This window comes from Artemia sp. Qi Xiang Cuo, unplaced genomic scaffold (genome assembly GCF_049724085.1).
Source record: "Artemia sp. Qi Xiang Cuo unplaced genomic scaffold, ASM4972408v1 HiC_scaffold_23, whole genome shotgun sequence".
In the NCBI taxonomy this organism is placed as follows: domain Eukaryota; kingdom Metazoa; phylum Arthropoda; class Branchiopoda; order Anostraca; family Artemiidae; genus Artemia; species Artemia sp. Qi Xiang Cuo.
The window spans coordinates 6,011,779-6,032,004 of NW_028297432.1; the positions used below are offsets into that span (position 1 = coordinate 6,011,779).

Consider the following 20,226-nt stretch of genomic DNA (forward strand, 5'->3'; position numbering starts at 1 on the left):
TTAATTTCCAGTCATCAGTTTCTTTTTCTCTTGCTTTAGTTCTGAAAATCCAATTCCTGTTATTTGAGTCGAACGTTAAGCCATATCAATGGTTTTTTTTTTTTTTTACAAAATCTAGGAAATATGTTTTTGAATCTTTGAACCCTCAAAATTGGGATTAAAAAATTGTTAAGCTGAAAAGTTAAAGATTTTTAAACATCACAGTCCTCTATAGGGAGAAAGAATAGAGGTGGTTACTTTGAAATAGGCCTACCTTCCCAGGCCATACTTTAGTCTGTAGACCCATTCCTGAAAGTTTCATTTCCCTAACCTAACCCCTTTCCAAAATAGCAAAAAGTAGCTAGGCCTAACTAGAATTTGGCCAAATTTCAAAAACATCCTGAAATCCCTAAAAAATTACCTCACAGATAACCTGATGTCATTTTGAGAAGTTTCTGGCTCATTTTGAAAATTGTTTTAATAACAAGACAACTGTCAAGTCTATTGAAACTAAAAAATTGATCACTCCCAAATCTGCTATAAATAGCAATTTTTCTCACTAGCCAATTTTTAAGCTTATGATTGTTGTGAGTCCTTTAAGGGCTCATAATGTAATTTCCCCCAGAAGCAATTATCAAATTATGTATCCATATCCATTATGGTTAAATTATGTTGTCAGCAACAAATTCACCAGTCTTTTCAGAGAATAGGGTAAATTTTTACCAAATCATATTATTGACTTATGAATAAAGTAAACATACCACTTGATGCCTTTTTTTATGCTCTTTCCAAATATAATAATCATTTTTGTTTGAAATGAATTTTACCCCCACCCCTATTTATAGCAATTCAGGGTATATATTTGTACATTAGGGGGGTGGGGGTAAATTTTATTTCTGATGTAAATGAGAGGTAAGATTAAACTTTCCCCTTGCCCCCCTAATGTGGAAATATAGGTAAATTTCTACCAAACCATATTACTGATTTAGGAATAAAGTGAATACACCATTTGATGCCTTTTTTTATGCTGATTACAAATATAATAATCATTTCTAGCAGAAATGAATTTCAGCCCCCCTATATAGGCCTAAGCCAATTTAGGGTGAAGTTAGTTTGTAGAAATATATACCCTGAATTGACATATATGGGGGGGGGCTGAAATTCATTTCCAATAGAAATGATGGTAAAATTCTATTTTAGCTACTTTTGACTATCTTAGAAAGGGGTTAGGTTAAGAAAATGAAACTTAAGAATAGGATAGAAAAGATAAGAAAAAATGGTATAATTCTACTTTAGCTACTTTTGGCTATCTTGGCAAAGGGCTATGTTAGGAAAATCAAACTTTCAGGGATGGGTCTACAGGCTAAAGTATGTCCAGGGAAGGTATTTTGAAGCACCTACCTCCATTCCTTCTCCCTCTAGAGGGTCATGACCTTTAAAAATATGCAAGTTATAAAAGTGAAACCTTGCAGAATTGATCTTCTGCTAAATAAAGTACAACAAAATTGTTTTCAGCTTCACAACTTTGCTCAATCCCAATTTATAAGGTTTTAAAGATATGCAAATACATTTCCTAAATTTTGGAAATAAACTATTTATATGTCTTAAAATTCTGCTCAAATAACTGAAATTGCACTTTAGAGCTAAAGCCAGAGAAAAAAGAAACTGATAACTGAAAATAAGGTAAAATATTGTTTTGTCAAAATTGCAATATGTATAGACTTGTCATGTAGGCAGATTTCATGACCCTTTAGAGGGAGGAGTGGAGGTAGGTACTTCAAAATACCTTCCCAGGACATCCTTTAGCCTGTAGACTCATCCCTGAAGGTCACATTTTCCTAACCCAACCCCTTCCCAGGATAGCCAAAAGTAGAATTTTACCCAAATGATTACTATATTCATAATCAGCAGAAATAAAGGCATCGAGTAGTATATTCACTTTATGCATAAGTTAATATGATTTGGTAGAAATTTACCCAAATAGGCCTATATACCCTGAATTGGTGAATATATAGGGGTTAAAATTCGGTATTTATTTAGCCTTGGCCCCCTCATAAGTAGACATTCAAAATTGGCCTAACTTCACTAGGTTTCATTGGCCTACTAAAAGAAACATGGAATGGCCATCAGCCATTTCAGAATTGTACCAAAGCACAGTTTTGAAAAATATAGGGCGGTGTATGCAGGCTTCGTACTTATTGTTACTCGGAAATCTTCGATGCTAGAGGATTCGATTTCTAGGTATTATTCTTTTAGAATTTTGAAATATTGTTGCTGATGTTTTACAAAATTTGTAAATTACACAGATGCCGAAGATGAAAACACTCCTACAAATTAATAAGCGAGCCAAACTACTTGGCTGTGTCCGAAAGCTGTTTTATCTTGGATAAATCGCTGGATTTTTTTTTTGGATTTTTCATTCGGACTAGGATAATTGGCTGGATTGCCTGGATAATCTAGCGACTTCAGCTAACCAAAAATCCAGTGAAAATGTAGGATTTTGTAGCTGGATTTTCAGAAGAAAAGAAATTATTATATGAAATTGAAACTTAAAGGTATCTACAAACTACCAAATTAAAATGGACAGAAAGAACCATGCTTGTAAGTATGGGAAATAAAAGTGAATATAAGAAATTTGAAAAATGAACTAAAAAGCTTCACTTCCTCTTATTTTTTTTATTACAATCTTGTCAATAGCCTACCCTCTTCTGAACTAGGTTAGAGACATTGGTGTATTTGTAGTTTACAACATAGTTTAGCTAGGATGAAATTCAAAGCATCAATTAAATGCCTTTTCTTATGCTCTTATATAGTTCAATAATTGCTTCTGGGACAAATTCCATTTTGAGCCCTCAATGAGACATCAAAAGGCAACAGTTCATAGTTGCCAAAAGGATAAGATCCTAGTTTAGTCACTTTTTCCTGTCTTGGACAGTGGTTTTGTTAGGAAACGTTTTCAGTAATGAATTTGTCTTCTTAATGAATTATGTCCTAGAAATTTTCCTACTTGACCTATTGAAATTTTGACCAAAGATCAGGTTACATAATGTTCAGTTTTCACTTTATTTTTCTCTGGTCCCAGTTCTAAAAATGAAAGTCCTGTAATTTGAGTAAAATTTTGAGCCATATGGTTTTTTTCTAAATAAAGCTGTTTTTTTCAAAAAACACTTTTTTGTACTCACAAAAATATTTTTTAAAGGCCATCAAAGGTCACTGCACTCTAGAAGGAGAAAAAATAGAGTGTGTTCTTCAAAATACGTTCCCAGGACATACTTTAGTATGTATACCTATCCATGAAAGTTTCATTTTTCTATCCAATATATAGCAGTACCATAGTTAAAAAATTATTTTAAAAAAGAAAGTTTAAAAAAATATTGAGAAAAAAAAACAGTGATACCAATTGGTCTTTGCATCTGATTCAGGGATGTTATTATTTTTTTTTAAGTCTTCATAATAAAATAGAGAATTTTTGAAAGAGCCAGAAACTCCACAAAATGACCACAGCAAAACTGATGTCATTTTTGAGGGGTTTTACCTCTATATAAAATCCTTCCTTCCAATTTTTTTTTCGAAATAAAGTTTTATGGTAAAATTCTAGTTTAGCTACTTTTTGCTATATTGGAAAGGGTTTAGGATTATCGACCTTTCATAACTGTATAGTTAATTAAGAAAGGGTACAAAGTGAGCTTCATTTCTGCTCTTTCAGTAGACAAACTAGGGGTTTTTAACAGTCTTATAGATTAACTATTGATAAGCAATACAAAACAATTTGACTTTTAAGAATGTTCTAAGCTGATATCAGAAGGTTTAATTTTGTAAAATCCAACAAATAATATTTATCAGTAAATTGTGTGTTGGACCACCAAAAAATGCATTTAAGCAGTTATTTTTTTTCTTTTTTAGGGTCAGATGAGGAGACTAAAGAATTTATTTCATTGAGGATAAAGTACAATGCTCATTTTAACAAAGAAAGAAATTCTGCCCAAACATGGTATACTGTGATTATACATGAACTAGGTCTAGACACTGTTAAGATGCCATGGACAGTAGCTCATATAAAATAGAAGAATTTGCTAGCAAAGTATAATTCAATTATAGACGGGCTCAAAAGGCCAGTAAAAGGTAGTGGAATTGGCACAGATGATATTGACAAATTTACTGATGAAGAAGCAATATTTTTGGATATTGATTGGCCATATTTTGGTGCAATCCATAAGTTTATGGGCAAAAATCCCATAATTTCACCAGTATCAGTACTATCAAGTTCAGGGTTAACAATCCAAGGAGGTTCATCAACAAGTAGGGGAATTAGCAAAGGATCCCAGAAAAGAAAAGTTGAAGAGGAAAGCCCCTATAGGATCCAAGTCAAAAATAAAAGGTTACTTATCTGCACAGAGACTGAGAATGGGAACCTCTCCCTTGTTCCCTTCAATGAAGGTGAATTACATAATGAAAAGGAAAAAGAAGCCCCCCCCACAGTCACCTGCTAAATTCTTCCCCTCTTCAGGCAGTTCCCATGACTCATCTACCCCAAAATCAAAGACTGGGAGACAAAGTTTTAGAGAGATGAGAGCCAACAAACATTCAGCTTCTGGCCAGGTAACTTCCCAATTTTTTTAAACTTAAGGGGTTATCACACTCCTGTGGAAAAGAAAGGTTAAACGCAAGATTTTCATACCCCCCCCCCCCCATTATACTTTCTCCTTTTTTCTAAATTGTATGAAAGTTTTTTAGCTGGATGAATGAAAGTAAAGATGATGGCAATTGTAAATTTATGCTCAACATTCACCAACCACTATCTTGTTCACCTTATGAACAAAAAATGTATTACGACTGAAAAAAACAATACCTGGCTAAATATTATAGTTGTGGACTTGCAAAAACTTTTGATTTAATAAGCCAAAATGCATTGGTAGAAAAGATACAAAATGAATTTTAATTCCACCCCTTTTTAATTAGAATCATTGTGTCTCATCTCTAAGAGAAAACAAGTTCATCAAATACTTTTATGTATATCCTGATCACCTCCCATTTTAAAATGGTGTGCTACAAGGAACCCTATTAAGTCTACTTTTATTTCTTACAATGATAACTAACATTGGTGTTCTGTCTGATCTAGCACTCATAGAAGCTTGTTTCAGAAGTCCAAAAAGTAGCCCAATTGATATCTTGGAACAAATACCAGATTAAGCTGCTACTAACAATATGACAACTATGCCTAAGATATACCTAATCCTGGAATGTACCAGTTCTGTTTGGCATCCTGGTATCTCCAATGAATTGTTAGAAAGAATAGAGTCAATGTAAAAAAAAAAAAAAAAACTGCCTAAGAATTATTTTCAATGAGGGTTAAAGTCTCTTGTATCTTGAGCCAATCTGGGCAGCATAGTAAGCATGTTAAATATATGATGTGTATCCCACCTCCTTTTTACCTAAAAAATGTTAAGTTTACAAATTTAGTTATTTTTCTAATTAAATTGTGTTTTGTAGATTAGTTCTCCAAGTTTTTCACTGTTATGACACTTTTATTCTTATATTTCCTTTATTTTTTTTTTTTTGTTTACCATATAGTGCGACTTGTGCCCATTTGGGTTTGTGATAGACATTTAAAAAAATTATAAGACTATCTTATTTTACCAGGCTGATTCCTCTCCTAGTCCTAGTGGCTCCCATGCTTCATCAGACAGACCAAGAAATCCAACACTGGGAGACAAAAAAAAAAAAACATTTCAACAGGAAGTTTTGGAACAACTCAAAGATTCAAACCATCATCTCAAAGAGGCCTGTATTGCTTTTGTAGAAACTTCCAGATCCCCAACTCAGCTCCTTGAACAGCTGGTTGGAGTTATGGAAAAAAAATGGATTTTTTAAGCTAGTTTTTTTTAATTAATTAACTTTTTTGTAAAAATATAAGTGAACTTTTTTAAGGCCTTATTTTTCAATGATTTTTTTTATACATATTGCATAAGACTTCTTTTGCAGACACTACAGTAAAAAAAAGTGCTGCTTCAAACACCACATCAAAATACAATTGTTGTTGCCATAGTAATTTAATCCCAGCTGTCCCCTCCGCTTAATGGGACCAGCACTCTATAAAAAACGTCACTATATTTTTGTTTTCCATTACTTCTGTACTCATTTCTCATCAACAGTTGGTTCAGAATGTGAAAGGATGACAATTTAATAAAGACAAAGTCAACAATGTACTGTGTGTAAGCTAGGTCGACATCTGACCCAGCTAGAAGAGCTCAGACAATTGTCATGGTAATAACCATTATATTTGGAAACAGTGAACTTTTTAATATAAAATATAATGTACACACAGTAAATATAAGTGAAATATACACAAAATATAAGTGAACGTTTTTAAGTCAGATTTTTCAATGATTTTTTTTTATACATATTGCATAAAACTTCTTTAGCAGACACTACAGTAAAACAATGCTGCTTCAAACACCACATCAAAATACAATTGTTGCTGCCATAGTAACCCAATCCCAGCTGTCCCCTCCCCTTAATGGGACCAGCACTCTATACAAAACTTTACTTTATTTTTTTCCATTACTTTTGTACTCGTTTCTCATCAACAGTTGGTTCAGAATCTGAAATGATTACAATTTAGTAAAAAGAAAAAGTCAACAGTCTTTTGTGTCTAAGCTAGGTTTACATCTGACCAAACTAGAAGAGCTAAGACACAGTCGTCATGATAATAAACATTATATTTGGAAACAATGTAGAATAGGAAACAGAATGATACTAATTGTTTGTCATCACAGTGTTTACAAACATACAAGGTCTACGTGATAGAAGAAGATTTGACTTACAGGTGGGTAGGTTCATCCCTCAAAGAATTTATTATATTGCAACTTTCTCTTTAGTTATCAATTGGGGAAAACAAAAAAATTTAATACAAAAAATTTTTTTCACAAAAAAAAAATCTTCAAAATAAAAGGAAAGAGCTGCATTAAATAATATCTACATGAAACATAATATATATTAAAAATTAGCAGAAATAGAATAAAAAAATTAAAGCATGAAATGACCATTTAGTTCCATCAACAAATAAATGAAACTGAAGACAAACAGAAATTACAAATAAATAACTGAGTAGAACTAAAAAAAGCAGAATCTAAGAGGAATAGAGCTACCCCCTCCCCCTTTATACGTTCTAAGGACCAGAAACCCATTTGTAATTTACTGAAGTTAAAAACGAGAAATAAAATACATTTTGTTTTCATTAAAGGTCAAATTATATTTCAGTTTCGTGAAATTGTGATGATGTAGTATACAGATATTATCACCAGCAGCTTTTTATCTGAATTTAATGCAGAAGACTCTTTGAAAGCTTTCTTCTTCTTCTTCTTTCAAGCTTTTAAGTAAATTGAAATTAACTTTAGAAAGCTGCATAATAACAATAACATAATACCTTATTTTGCCTAAAAATTAACTTATAAAACCTGAAAAGCAAAAAACCTGGAAAAAGTAATGTAACAATAATTATCCCAGTAACTTAAGATTTGGCAGGCACCTAGGAAGGTTTTGATGATGACAGCTTAGGGTAGATTTGAGCTAGGTTAAGTTTTTAATCCTTCTCATATATTTATAACTAAATTTTAAAAAATTAACGAGATTGTATACGTAAGTTCTTCCCCCCCCTCCCTCGCCTCGAAAATGAGGATAAAAGGTCCACGACAATTTTTTTGATTGCTCTAAAATTGTATCCCTAATTTTTTGGACAAATTTTGATCTTATACACTAGGAAACATGGAAAACAAAATATTAGTTCCCAAAAAAAAGGGGAAGTAGTAAAAGTATTAGTTCCATATGACTGAAACATTAGTTTCCTTTTGACCTTTTGTAACCTTTCTTGAATGAGCCTTGTTTTTTATCCATATAATATTATATTTGATGAAAACTGTAAAAAAACTTTTAATCTATATACATTTTGTAATTAAAAAATAATAAAAACATTTGACCACATGTGCATCAAATTTCCATGGTTATCCAAAGTAGATGTGGTCAGTGCTTAGAACTGGCGTGAAATTACTCCTTGTTCTTTGAGTCAAAAACTGAGCAAATAATTCATTTCTGCATTCCACACCAGCTGCTTCATCATTGTAATCTACTCTGCTCCTAGAGTGAAGATTCGATTCAGTACTAGTACTTACATCAAAATTTGACCAGTCACCTGGGTTAGTTACACAAACATTATGTAGGATACAACAGTACATAGCTACTTTACTCACATTGCGTGTTTTTACTGATAAGTCTTTGTCAAAAATGGATCTCCATCTAGCTTTTAACAGACCAAAGGCAATTTCTATGCAGACCCGGGCCTTTGACAATGCAGTATTAAAATTTTTCTTTAAAGAATCACCTGCTGCTTCTGGTCCTCTGAAGGGTGTTATTAAGGATATAGGATTTACCAGGCAAGGGTAACCGGAGTCCCCAAGCAGGAAATGTCCCTGGGGAGGGTACAATGAATCCTTAAACAAATCTGAATTTCTTAGTACCCTTGCATCATGGACAGATCCTGGATATCCAACAAAGACATTCAAGAATGTCTTGTCTGCATCACAGACAGCCTGTAATTGGATACTTGTTTGCTTTTTGTGGTTAATGTGGGGAACCTTTTGGTCTGATTGCACATGACAATTTATATGTGTACCATCAATGGCACCAGCAGCACATAAAAAAAACACTAGATCTTGCTTTTTTAGCAAAATTTTCTCCAATCAAATTTACTTCAGCCCCAGTAGGCACCTTGATAACATGCTTACAGAGGGAAAGCAATACACTGATTTTTCTGTGCACAATATCACAAACACTCTGTCTTGGTATACCTGAAGCAAGTCCAACCATCCTGTAAGAGGCACCTGTAGCTAACCAGGCAAGTAGCACACACCACTCAACCTCATCTGACCAGCCTTGTAATTTATGGTTCTCAGTCAATTGGAGAAGAACACCAAATGCAGGAAGGGAGATCCTAAAATGGCTACTGAACAACTCAGGTTTATCAAAGAAAGTAAACATATTTGTAGTCATTTTAATGTCACAATACACATGTGGGTGCTGAAAAAAAAATCATTTTCAAGTATAAAACAAGGCTCTTTATATTATACTGTAAAAATGAGACAAAATTAATAGACTAATCTACTGTTGCCAATAGCTACTGGCAAGAACAACTATATGGTGTCAAGACCATATGGTTTCATAATGAGAAAAGCTTGCCAGAAAAAATACGATCCTTGCCAGGAAAATAAAATGCTAAGTTTAATGAATCTTGAGTATATTGCAAGAATAAGTTTCAAAAAAGGTAATTTATATAAATTTTTAGAAAATTTCTAGCATAAACCAAGGCAACTTAGATTAAACTGTAAAAAGAATAAGAAATCAATAGGCTACTCTACATTTGTCAATAGTTATTGGCAAGAACAACCGTATGGTGTCAATATCATATGGATCCACATCAAGAAAAAGCTTGCCAGAAAAAATGGGGATTGTTGCGTGTAAAAAAAAAAAAAAATACAAGTTTAATGAATCTAGAGTATATTGCAAGAATAAGTTTCAAAAATGGTAATTTAAATAAATTTTCTGAAAATTTCTAGCATAAAAAAAGGCAAACTTAGATTAGACTGTAAAAAGAATAAGAAAGCAATAGTCTACTCTACTCTTGCTGATAATCTAAGTTTAGTGAATCTAAAGTATAATGCAAGAAAAAGTTTCCAACTGGTACTTTAAATAGATTTTCAGAAAATTTCTAGCATAAAACAAGACAACTTAGATAAGATTGTAAAAGAATAAGAAAGCAATAGGCTACTCTTGCCAATAGTTATTGGCAAGAACAGCTATATGGTTTGCCAATAGCTATTGGCCAGAACAACTATTTGGTCTCAAGACCATATGGGTCAGCATCAAGAAAAAGCTTCCCAGAATAAATAGGCATAAGGCTTATTGCCAGTAAAAAAATTCCAAGTTTAATGAATCTAGAGTATATTGCAGGAATAGGCTTCCTAAATGATACTTTAAATTGATTTTTAGAAAATATCTAGCATAAGACAAGGCAATTTAGATTAGACTGTGAGAAAAAAAAAAAAGAAATAAATAGGCAACTCTACTCTTGCCAATAGCTACTGGCAAGAACAACTATATGGTCTCAATTTCTATATATTTTTTCAGTGTCTATCACAGAGATGCTTGTAGTGATGGCACTATCTTTGGGGTTGCCTATATTAGTAGTGCCAATGGATGTGAGTCCATGCCTCCCCAGATTTTTTAAAATTTATCCAAATTTTTACCTCTGCAAAGTAGCTACAGCTACTCCATTCCAGTGCAGAAATCAGACTATACTGTTGCTGGAGATGGTTTTCTATTATTTCAAGAAGCATGAGAATGTGCTTCATCTAGGAATAACACTTTGTGGGGGGTGCTGTTTAAAAATGGATCCAATGAGTGGGGCAACCTCATGCCTCACCATATTTTTAAAAACACATTTTATAGTTTCAAAAATTTATCCAAATTTTTACCTCTGCAAAATAGCTACAGCCACTCCATTCTAGTGCAGAAATCAGACTATCTTATTGCTGAAGATGGTTTTCGATTATTTCAGGAAGCATTAACATTTGTTGCAAGTATGATGAAACAATATGTAGAATACTGATGATCTCCTCCTCATCCACTGTAATAGAGTTATGAACAAATTATTTTTGAGTTAGAACTCTTTCTTAAGTAGTTGTTAGTAAATTATGGATCTTAATTTGCTCCTAAGTGTAAATTAATGTAAAGTACAACATTCAAAATTGATAAAATTTGCAATTTAAATTAGATGGATCCCTTGAGATTTCTTTTGGGGTAAAATATTCAACTAGATGTACATTAAAAATTTTAAAATTATCAGTATGAAACAAAGTACACAGCCATTGTTTCAATTAGATTTGTCTAAAATTTTAATGATGATGATACTTGTAATCCCACAAGTTGATGCATGTTTAAAGTATTAATTTGAACATATTGAAAGAACACCAATATCAAATATTTTCAAAAAATTAAGAGATACATGTCCTATTTGATTACTCTTATGTTAGCATCAACACACAAATCCTTGGGTTTAGCCCTTCCTAAAATCCTCTTCAGAACTCCATTGTTTTACTTAACAGATATCACTGCAGAGGTTGTCTTAAATCACTCTTACCAAAGGATGATCCCTCCCCCAAAAGAAACTCCTGCATATTTTCAAAGCATTAGCTACATATTTATTAAGGAAAAGAAAGTAATTAGCCAACTATTACCTTAATTACCTTAATTCGCACTTTGGAGCAAATTAAGGTCCATACTGGATCTGTTGTGCTCCAGGTCAATGATGGCTAAAAAAAATTTATCACTCTGTTAGGGCCCAGTCACACCCCATAGGAGAGGTCTGCTGGAGAGATGCAATTTAAGCCCACTCGGTATCGGTGGCCACAAGATTGGTATGGCCTGTAAAGACTATTCTCAGTGGTATAGAGCTGACACCACTGCACAACAGCAACTTTGGATCAAGTATGCAAGATGGTTGGGTATGACAAGTGGCATCAGCCTCCTAGCAAGACACTCATTATGATAAAGTTGGCATCAGCCAGTAGTTGAGTGGGACGGACAGTCCCACTCATATTTTCATGGCTTGTTATTCCATTCCTTGTCAAGTCTGGACTTGAAAGGCGCAGCAGTAGGTGCAGTTGCCATTTCAGCTTGAAGGCTATTCCAATTGTTGACAACAGGCTCAGAGAAGAAGTGTTGCCATGTTTGAGTTTTAACAAAACGTTTTGACAGCTTATGTGAGTGTCCTCTTGTCTGGTGCTGACTTGAATGTTTGGTAAAGAGGGGGTTATTTGGTTGTGCGTTATACTTGCAGGTCAGCATCATATCACCACGGCGGCATCTGAAGACGAGTGTTGGCAGCTGCATGCGTTCCAGTCTCTTGTTGTATGGGAGATCTCGTATGGGAGATTTTCTTTCTTTCATTATCTAATGATCTTCATCCAAGCCTTATTGCAGCTGACATTAAAGTTTTTAGTGTCTTATCAATCATAACAGCAATGAGCAGTCATTATTGGGGATATAAAAATTCTTGTTAGTGATTTGTAGATCAATCCCCACCACTTGGAACACTGGCCAGGTCTGCTGAAAGCTCACCATTGAGAATTAATACAAATAACAATTGCATTACTGACGTGGAAATAACTCCTTTTCAAAACAAGTTAAAATTACCAGTAATTGGACAAGGTCTATTATTTATTCTTCTTTATGCTTTTATCTCATGAAAACAGGATTCACTTTCTTTGCATGAAAGCAGAATTACTATAAATAAGGAAATGGAGTAAAATTTTGTATAACTTGGTGCTATAACCAGTGATTGATGGACAGACGGGATACAATTGTTTTGTTAAAAATATTACATTTGGCAATGAATTATAATTTGACAATCTTACAAAGTAGCTGAGTTAGGTCAATTCAATTCTCAGGGATTTATCAAGAGCCTTACCAATCTCATCAGAAGAAACCTAAGCACCTATTTCTTTCCAAAATGCACTGACCTTTGATACCCTGGAAATATTCTAGATGAGCAACTTTTTGCTATCTTGGAAAGGGGGTAGGCTAGGGAAATGAAACTTTCTAGAATGAATCTACAGAATAATGTTTATCATGGAAAGGTACTTTTAAGTACTGGTAAATATAGAGCAGTCCATATTATTGACCTACAAATAAAGTGAACATACCACTCAATACCTTTTCTCTGAATATAATAATTACTTTTCTTGCAAACAAATTTTCAGCCCTTTTTGGACCCTCAAAATTGACACTTTCAAAAGTTGTTGGGTATAAAAAATGGTTAAAATATTGATTTCAAACTTACTATTTCATCACACAAACATTTTGTAAAAGTTATATAATTAACTAACATTTATTTGTCTTGAACAAGTTGAATATAACAAATTCAAACAAGTTCTACCATATTTTCTTCTTATTCTGTTAGGCCACTTAAAACTGCTGTTCTGCCTAAATGCAAAAAAAATATCAAAGCTGACAGAAGAAACATGGTGGATGGTAAAATGGAGATTTTGATTTGAATTTTTTTTCCACCTTGTGATAGGTTAGGGCTCAAAATTGAATTTGCAAAAAAAGTGATTATTATATTCAGAAAGGGGAGTATACCCAATGGATAATATCTAAAAAATTTTATTCTATAGAATGTAAAAATAATATCCAACCACACTTAGTTATTGCCAAAATTATCCAACTAGTTAGCTATCTAAAAATCCTTTTAAGCAAATAAGAAATTATCCAACTAGGAAAATAATTAAAATTTTAAAGAAAAATAGCTTTAGCTTGCTAGCCAAATACAATAAAGCATAAGAGCCAACTTAATATCTCTAACTAGGTGGATAATACTTTAACTTAATTCTTCTGATATATATGTAACTAGACAGATAATTAAATTCTTCATACAAACTAGTTATAATATCTAACTGGTCGGAAATTGTTTTCTATTAGAAATAGAATGAACGTCTAACTTGGTAGATATATAAGAAGATCTAAGACTCAGAATTATCCACCTAGTTAAATATTCTTGCTGTGCGTAAGAGAAACGATTTCTCTGGCTAGTTGGATATTATCCCAAAACTGCATAGCCTAATGGAATTTACTTATCCTCCAATTGGATATATATCAGGAGTGTTAAGACTTTGTATTATCCACCTAGTTAGATGTCCATGCTGTACCTGAGAGAAAAAAATCATCTGGCTAGTTGGACATTTAACCCAAACTGCTTAGAAAATCTTTTTATCTGGCTAGTTGGATATGTATCAGAAACGCTAGGGAAGATTATTATCCAACTAGGTAGATAGCTATTGTCTCTGGCTAAGAGTAACAATTTATCTGGCTAGTTGGATATTATCCCAAAACTGCATAGCCTAATAGAATTTACTATCCTCCTAGTTGGATATATAGCCTAGCCTATCAGGAGTGTTAAGACTTGGTATTATCCACCTAGTTAGATGTTCATGCTGTGCCAAAGAGAAACAATTTATCTGCCTAGTTAGATATATATCAGAAACACTAAGCAACATTATTATCCAACTAGGTAGATATTCTCTATGCCTTAGAGAAACAATTTATCTGGCTAGTTGGATATAAACCCCAAACTGCTTAGAGAATCTTCTTATCTGCCTAGTTGGATATATATCAGAAATACTAAGCTACATTACACCCAACTAGGTAGATATTCTGTATATTGCATAGACAGTCAAATATTCAGCTAGGTAGGTAAAGGTGTAAGAGTCTTAAAAATGTTATTATCTGTCTAGCATGATATTTTATCTTGATACTAAGTGTAGTTGGATATTATTTTTACATTCTATAGAATGTAATTTTTTTTAAGAATATCCACTGGGCACCTTCCCTAAAAGTGAAACCTTTTAAAATTACTCTTCAGCTAAAGCAAAGTACAGGGAAAGTCAAATAACAGGAATTGCAATTTAAAAAAAAAACAGGAGAAATAAAATGAAAATTGAGATATATGATATTTTTTCAAAATTTGAATGGTGTGTCAAGTAGGCAATTTTTTTTTACTTATAAACCAGGAGGGTTCCAGCCCAGTAACTTGGCAATAGGACTACATTCCTGGAGTATGCTTTGTCACTTGAATGATATTTCCTCTACCTAATGTTCTTCTAATATGTTTCTCTGATGCTCAGTTGTAAGGAAATATATCAAAGTAAGATAAAAATATACTGCTTTAGAAACAAATTTGGGCTACATATTTTCACATTAGGGAGGGGGGTAAAGTATAGCAGGTCTGCATGGCTAATGTGTTTGGTACATTTATTGTGCATAATATGTAGGCCTAGTAAGAATTGTTTTCTAACTTCACACTGTCCAAATACTTTACTCTTACCCCCCCCCCCCCCAATGTGCAAAAAAATAGGCCAAATTATATATTTTCTACCTTTTCTCTTACTTCTCTTTGTCTTGTCTCACACTAAGTGGAAAGAAGCTAACAAAAGAAAGATGGGGTAAAATTCTACTTTAGCTACTTTTGACTATCTTGGAAAGGGGTTAGGTTAAGAAAATGAAACTTTCAGGGATAGGTCTACAGGCTAAAGTATGTCCTGGGAAGATATTTTGAAGTACCCACCTCCACTCCTTCTCCCTCTAGACGGTCCTGACCTTTGATGACCTTTAAAAATATGTGAGTTATAGAAGTAAAACCTAGCAAAATAGATCTTCTGCTTAAATGAAGTACAACAAAATTGTTTTCAGCTTCACAACTTTGCTCAATCCCAATTTATAAGGTTTTAAAGATATGCAAATAAATTTCCTAAATTTTTGAAATAAACTATTTATATCTCTTAAAATTCTGATCAAATATTTGAAATTGCATTTTCAGAGCTAAAGCCAGAGAAAAAGAAACTGATAACTAAAAATTAAGGTAAAATGTTGTTTTGTCAAAATTTCAATGGGTATAGACCTGTCATGTAGGCAAATTTCATGACCCTTTAGAGGGAGAAGGAGTGGAGGTAGGTACTTCAAAATACCTTCCCGGGACATACTTTAGCCTGTAGACCCATCCCTGAAAGTCTCATTTTCTTAACCTAACCCCTTCCCAAGATAGCCAAAAGTAGCTAAAGTAGAATTTTACCAAAGATGGTTCTATAGGCTAATGCATCAATGAATGAACAACTTGAGTGGTAGGGGCTTTAGAACATAACCTCTTTCTAAGATAGCAAAGAGTAGCTAGTCCATAGTTTTACCAAAATCTACTCAAATAACAAAGATTGCATCTTCTAAACTAAAACCAGAGAGAAGTATACTGAAAATGAAAGTATAGTCATTTTTTCAAAATTCCAGTATCTAGAATTTTAACCTAACCTAGAATTTATCTAGAAAAGACAAAGTGATATATTTACTTTCATCCTATCTAAATTATGTTGGCAACTGCAAATTTACCTCTGGAAGTTTCATATACCTAAATCAATTGAGTAAAAAAAAAGGCTTGTTGAATGAATAATCAAATTGTATAAGCCTACTCTTATTATTTAGCTAGTCCAGAAAAAAGAACAATTAATTTCACTACTTCTTCCCAATCAATCTCCTTCAGTTTGCAGAAGATCTAGCACATTAGCTTTCGGACAATCAACGTTGGATATTTCATTGGATTTTGTGCTGGATTTTTGCTAACTGCATCTTTCGGACACAGCCCTTATTTCTACGATCCACAATCCCCCACCATCGGCACTGTCAAAAATTGCGTAGGCACTTTAATGTATGTGCTTCAGTTCGTACGTAAGTACAGTTACGTAACTACATACTAAATATTTTAAAGCTTATTAAATGTTGCTGAATCATCAAGCATATTTATCTCGAGCTTCTTAAAAGTTGTCGGGAAATTAGAACAAAGTTCAGATGCTGAACTTTGTTCAGCATCTGATCAAAGTGATTTCACACTGAAAAAGAAGGCCTATTACGCATATAAATCAGAGGTAACGCAGTAGCGTTGCCTATAGTAAAGGCCATGCGGCTCCAATATTTTATTATTATTATTTTTTTATCCCAGAGGCATTTCATATGGAAAGGATCGTCGTAGAAACTTCAAAGGGGGCTCATTCGATTGGAAACCGAGAGTTCTAGTGCCCATTTAATAGTCTAAAATGATTGGAGGGCAACCAGCCCCCCAACGCCCATCATTCCCCCAAAAACATCCAATAAAAATATTGAGATAGCCTTTTTGTTCAGCATAGTTGATTTCCAGATAGAAAATATATTTTTAAGGAGGAAACTCCATCACAACCCTCAGGGTAAGGGTTTCAAGTTATGCCCTGGGGGTATGTTAGGTTTTTATAGAAGGTGTTGTCGTGGAAACTTCAAAAAAGGCTCATTCAACAGGAAATTCAAAGGGATAGTGCCCTTTTTAATAGTCAAAAGTGATAGGAGGGAAACGAGCCCCCCCACGCCCATCATTCCACATAACACATCCAATCAAAATTTGAGATAGCCATTTTGTTCAGCATATTTGATTTTCACATAGAAAATATGTTTTTGAGGAGGACAATTCCCCAAAATCCTCAGGGCAAGGGTTTTAAGTTATGCCCTGGGGGCATATAAGGTTTTTGTAGAAGGCATTGTCTGAGAAACTTCGAAAAAGGCTCATTTGATTAGAAATTTATAGGGCTAGTGCCCATTTTATAGTCGAAAGTGATTGGAGGGCAACCAGCCCCCCCCCCCCCCCCCACGCCCATCATTTCCCCAAACACATCCAATCAAAATTTTGAGATAGACATTTTTTTCAGCGTAGTTGATTTTCAGATAGAAAACATGTTTTTGAGGAGGACACTCCCCCACACCCCTCAAGGCAAGGGTTGTAAGCTATTCCTTGGGGGCATATAAGATTTTTATAGAAAGCAGTGTCGTAGAAACTTCAAAAAAGGCTTATTCGATTGGAAATTCAAAGGACTAGTGCCCTTTTTAATAGTCGAAAGTGATTGGAGGGCAACTAGCCCCCCTCTCAGATTCACTTTATCCCTAAACACATCCAATCAAAATTTTGAGACAGCCATTTTATTAGACAGCCATTTATACATTTTATTAGACAGCCATTTATACAGCCAGTTTGCAGAAGATAGATCTAGTTCATCTAGCACATTAGCTTTCGGACAATCAACGTTGGATATTTCATTGGATTTTGTGCTGGATTTTTGCTAACTGCATCTTTCGGACACAGCCCTTATTTCTACGATCCACAATCCCCCACCATCGGCACTGTCAAGTATTGCGTAGGCACTTTAATGTATGTGCTTCAGTTCGTACGTAAGTACAGTTACGTAACTACATACTAAATATTTTAAAGCTTATTAAATGTTGCTGAATCATCAAGCATATTTATCTTAAAAGTTGTCGGGAAATTAGAACAAAGTTCAGATGCTGAACTTTGTTCAGCATCTGATCAAAGTGATTTCACACTGAAAAAGAAGGCCTATTACGCATATAAATCAGAGGTAACGCAGTAGCGTTGCCTATAGTAAAGGCCATGCGGCTCCAATATTTTATTATTATTATTTTTATCCCAGAGGCATTTCATATGGAAAGGATCGTCGTAGAAACTTCAAAGGGGGCTCATTCGATTGGAAACCGAGAGTTCTAGTGCCCATTTAATAGTCTAAAATGATTGGAGGGCAACCAGCCCCCCAACGCCCATCATTCCCCAAAAACATCCAATAAAAATATTGAGATAGCCTTTTTGTTCAGCATAGTTGATTTCCAGATAGAAAATATATTTTTAAGGAGGAAACTCCATCACAACCCTCAGGGTAAGGGTTTCAAGTTATGCCCTGGGGGTATGTTAGGTTTTTATAGAAGGTGTTGTCGTGGAAACTTCAAAAAAGGCTCATTCAACAGGAAATTCAAAGGGATAGTGCCCTTTTTAATAGTCAAAAGTGATAGGAGGGAAACGAGCCCCCCCACGCCCATCATTCCACATAACACATCCAATCAAAATTTGAGATAGCCATTTTGTTCAGCATATTTGATTTTCACATAGAAAATATGTTTTTGAGGAGGACAATTCCCCAAAATCCTCAGGGCAAGGGTTTTAAGTTATGCCCTGGGGGCATATAAGGTTTTTGTAGAAGGCATTGTCTGAGAAACTTCGAAAAAGGCTCATTTGATTAGAAATTTATAGGGCTAGTGCCCATTTTATAGTTGAAAGTGATTGGAGGGCAACCAGCCCCCTCCCCCACGCCCATCATTCCCCCAAAAACATCCAATCAAAATTTTGAGATAGTCATTTTTTTCAGCGTAGTTGATTTTCAGATAGAAAACATGTTTTTGAGGATGACACTCCCCCACAACCCTCAAAGCAAGTGTTTTAAGTTGTACCCTGGTGGCATATAAGGTTTTTATAGAAAGCAGTGTGCAGAAACTTCAAAAAAGGCTTAATCGATTGGAAATTCCAAGGGCTAGTTCCCTTTTTAATAGTCGAAAGTGACTTGAGGGCAACTAACCCCCCTCTCAGATTCACTTTATCCCTAAACACATCCAATCAAAATTTTGAGATAACCATTTTGTTCAACGTAGCTTGAAGGTCTGGAAATTAGGTCATTCAGGATGACAACTCCCCCACAGCCCTCAGAGCAATGGTTGTATTTTTAGGATTCTCCGAATCTTTCATATTATTTTTTATGGAAGGGATACTCGTATAAACTTTAGAGAAGGCTCATTTGATTTGAAATTGAAAGTTCTTATTCACTTTTTAAGAGTCAAAAGAGATTGGAGGGTAACTAGCCCCGCCTCCTCCACGCCCTAAATGCATCAGATAAAAATTTTGTTAAAAATAGTTGAAAGGTTAAGTAACAAAACTCTGGCGTCGACAAAACCCCCCAGGGCCTGGGGGCAGGAAGGGATTCTCGTATAAACTTCAGAGAGGGCTCATTTGATTGGAAAATGGAAGTTCTAGTCCAGCTCTTACGAGTCAAAATCGATTGAAGGGCAAATACCCCCCCCCTACCCCCGCCTTTCCCCCACTCCTCCTTTTGAACTAATTCTGTTTATACCTGAAGGCCCAATGAGAGTTAGAATGTTTTGGTATTAATACACACCTATTAGGCATCTGTTCTCCTCCCTAAAAAGGAAAGAAACAGAGAATGTAAGGCAGTGGTGGATCCAAGTGAGGGAAGAGGCCCCCCATAACGTAGTCTAAAGTAATGTAATTTACTTAATTAACGCAAGATTTCGTTAATTAAACTTGCTCCTAGCACAAGTTTACCGGATCAACCTACTTTGCCCCTTCCCCTAAAAAATCCTGGATCTGCCCCTGGTGTAAGGGCACTATAAATTTTAATTTGTAATTCAATGAACTTCGTTCCAAAGTTTATGTGACCACCTCTTCCACATAAAGTGCCCATGGGAAAATATATAAGTGTCAATTCATGGAACCCTTACGGCTCTTTACTCAGATAATGCTATAGCATTGCTTCTGACATAAAAAGTGGAGTTGAAATTTTAGCCTACGGTTTCATGAATATCCGAAATTATCTGAGGGGAATATGTTTGGGGGAGCGTATTCCACGACTGGGAAATTTCTGCTGGGTGGAATTTAACGCGGAGGAATTATCAGCAGGAAAAGAAAATGTTCTTTGAGGGGCAAGGAATTTCCCAGTGGTGGGTTTTCCAAATGTGGATTATTGAGGGAGGGGACGACTAAACCCATTCTACAAT

At 34.5% G+C, this 20,226-nt stretch overlaps 1 long non-coding RNA gene across 1 annotated transcript; it reads left to right on the forward strand.

The window, feature by feature from the left end:
* Positions 1-2,544: 2,544 nt before the first annotated feature.
* Positions 2,545-4,124, forward strand: LOC148938993 (uncharacterized). Its single transcript, XR_016143584.1, has 2 exons — positions 2,545-2,580; positions 3,883-4,124. It is a non-coding gene; the product is annotated as an uncharacterized LOC148938993 (long non-coding RNA).
* Positions 4,125-20,226: the final 16,102 nt, after the last annotated feature.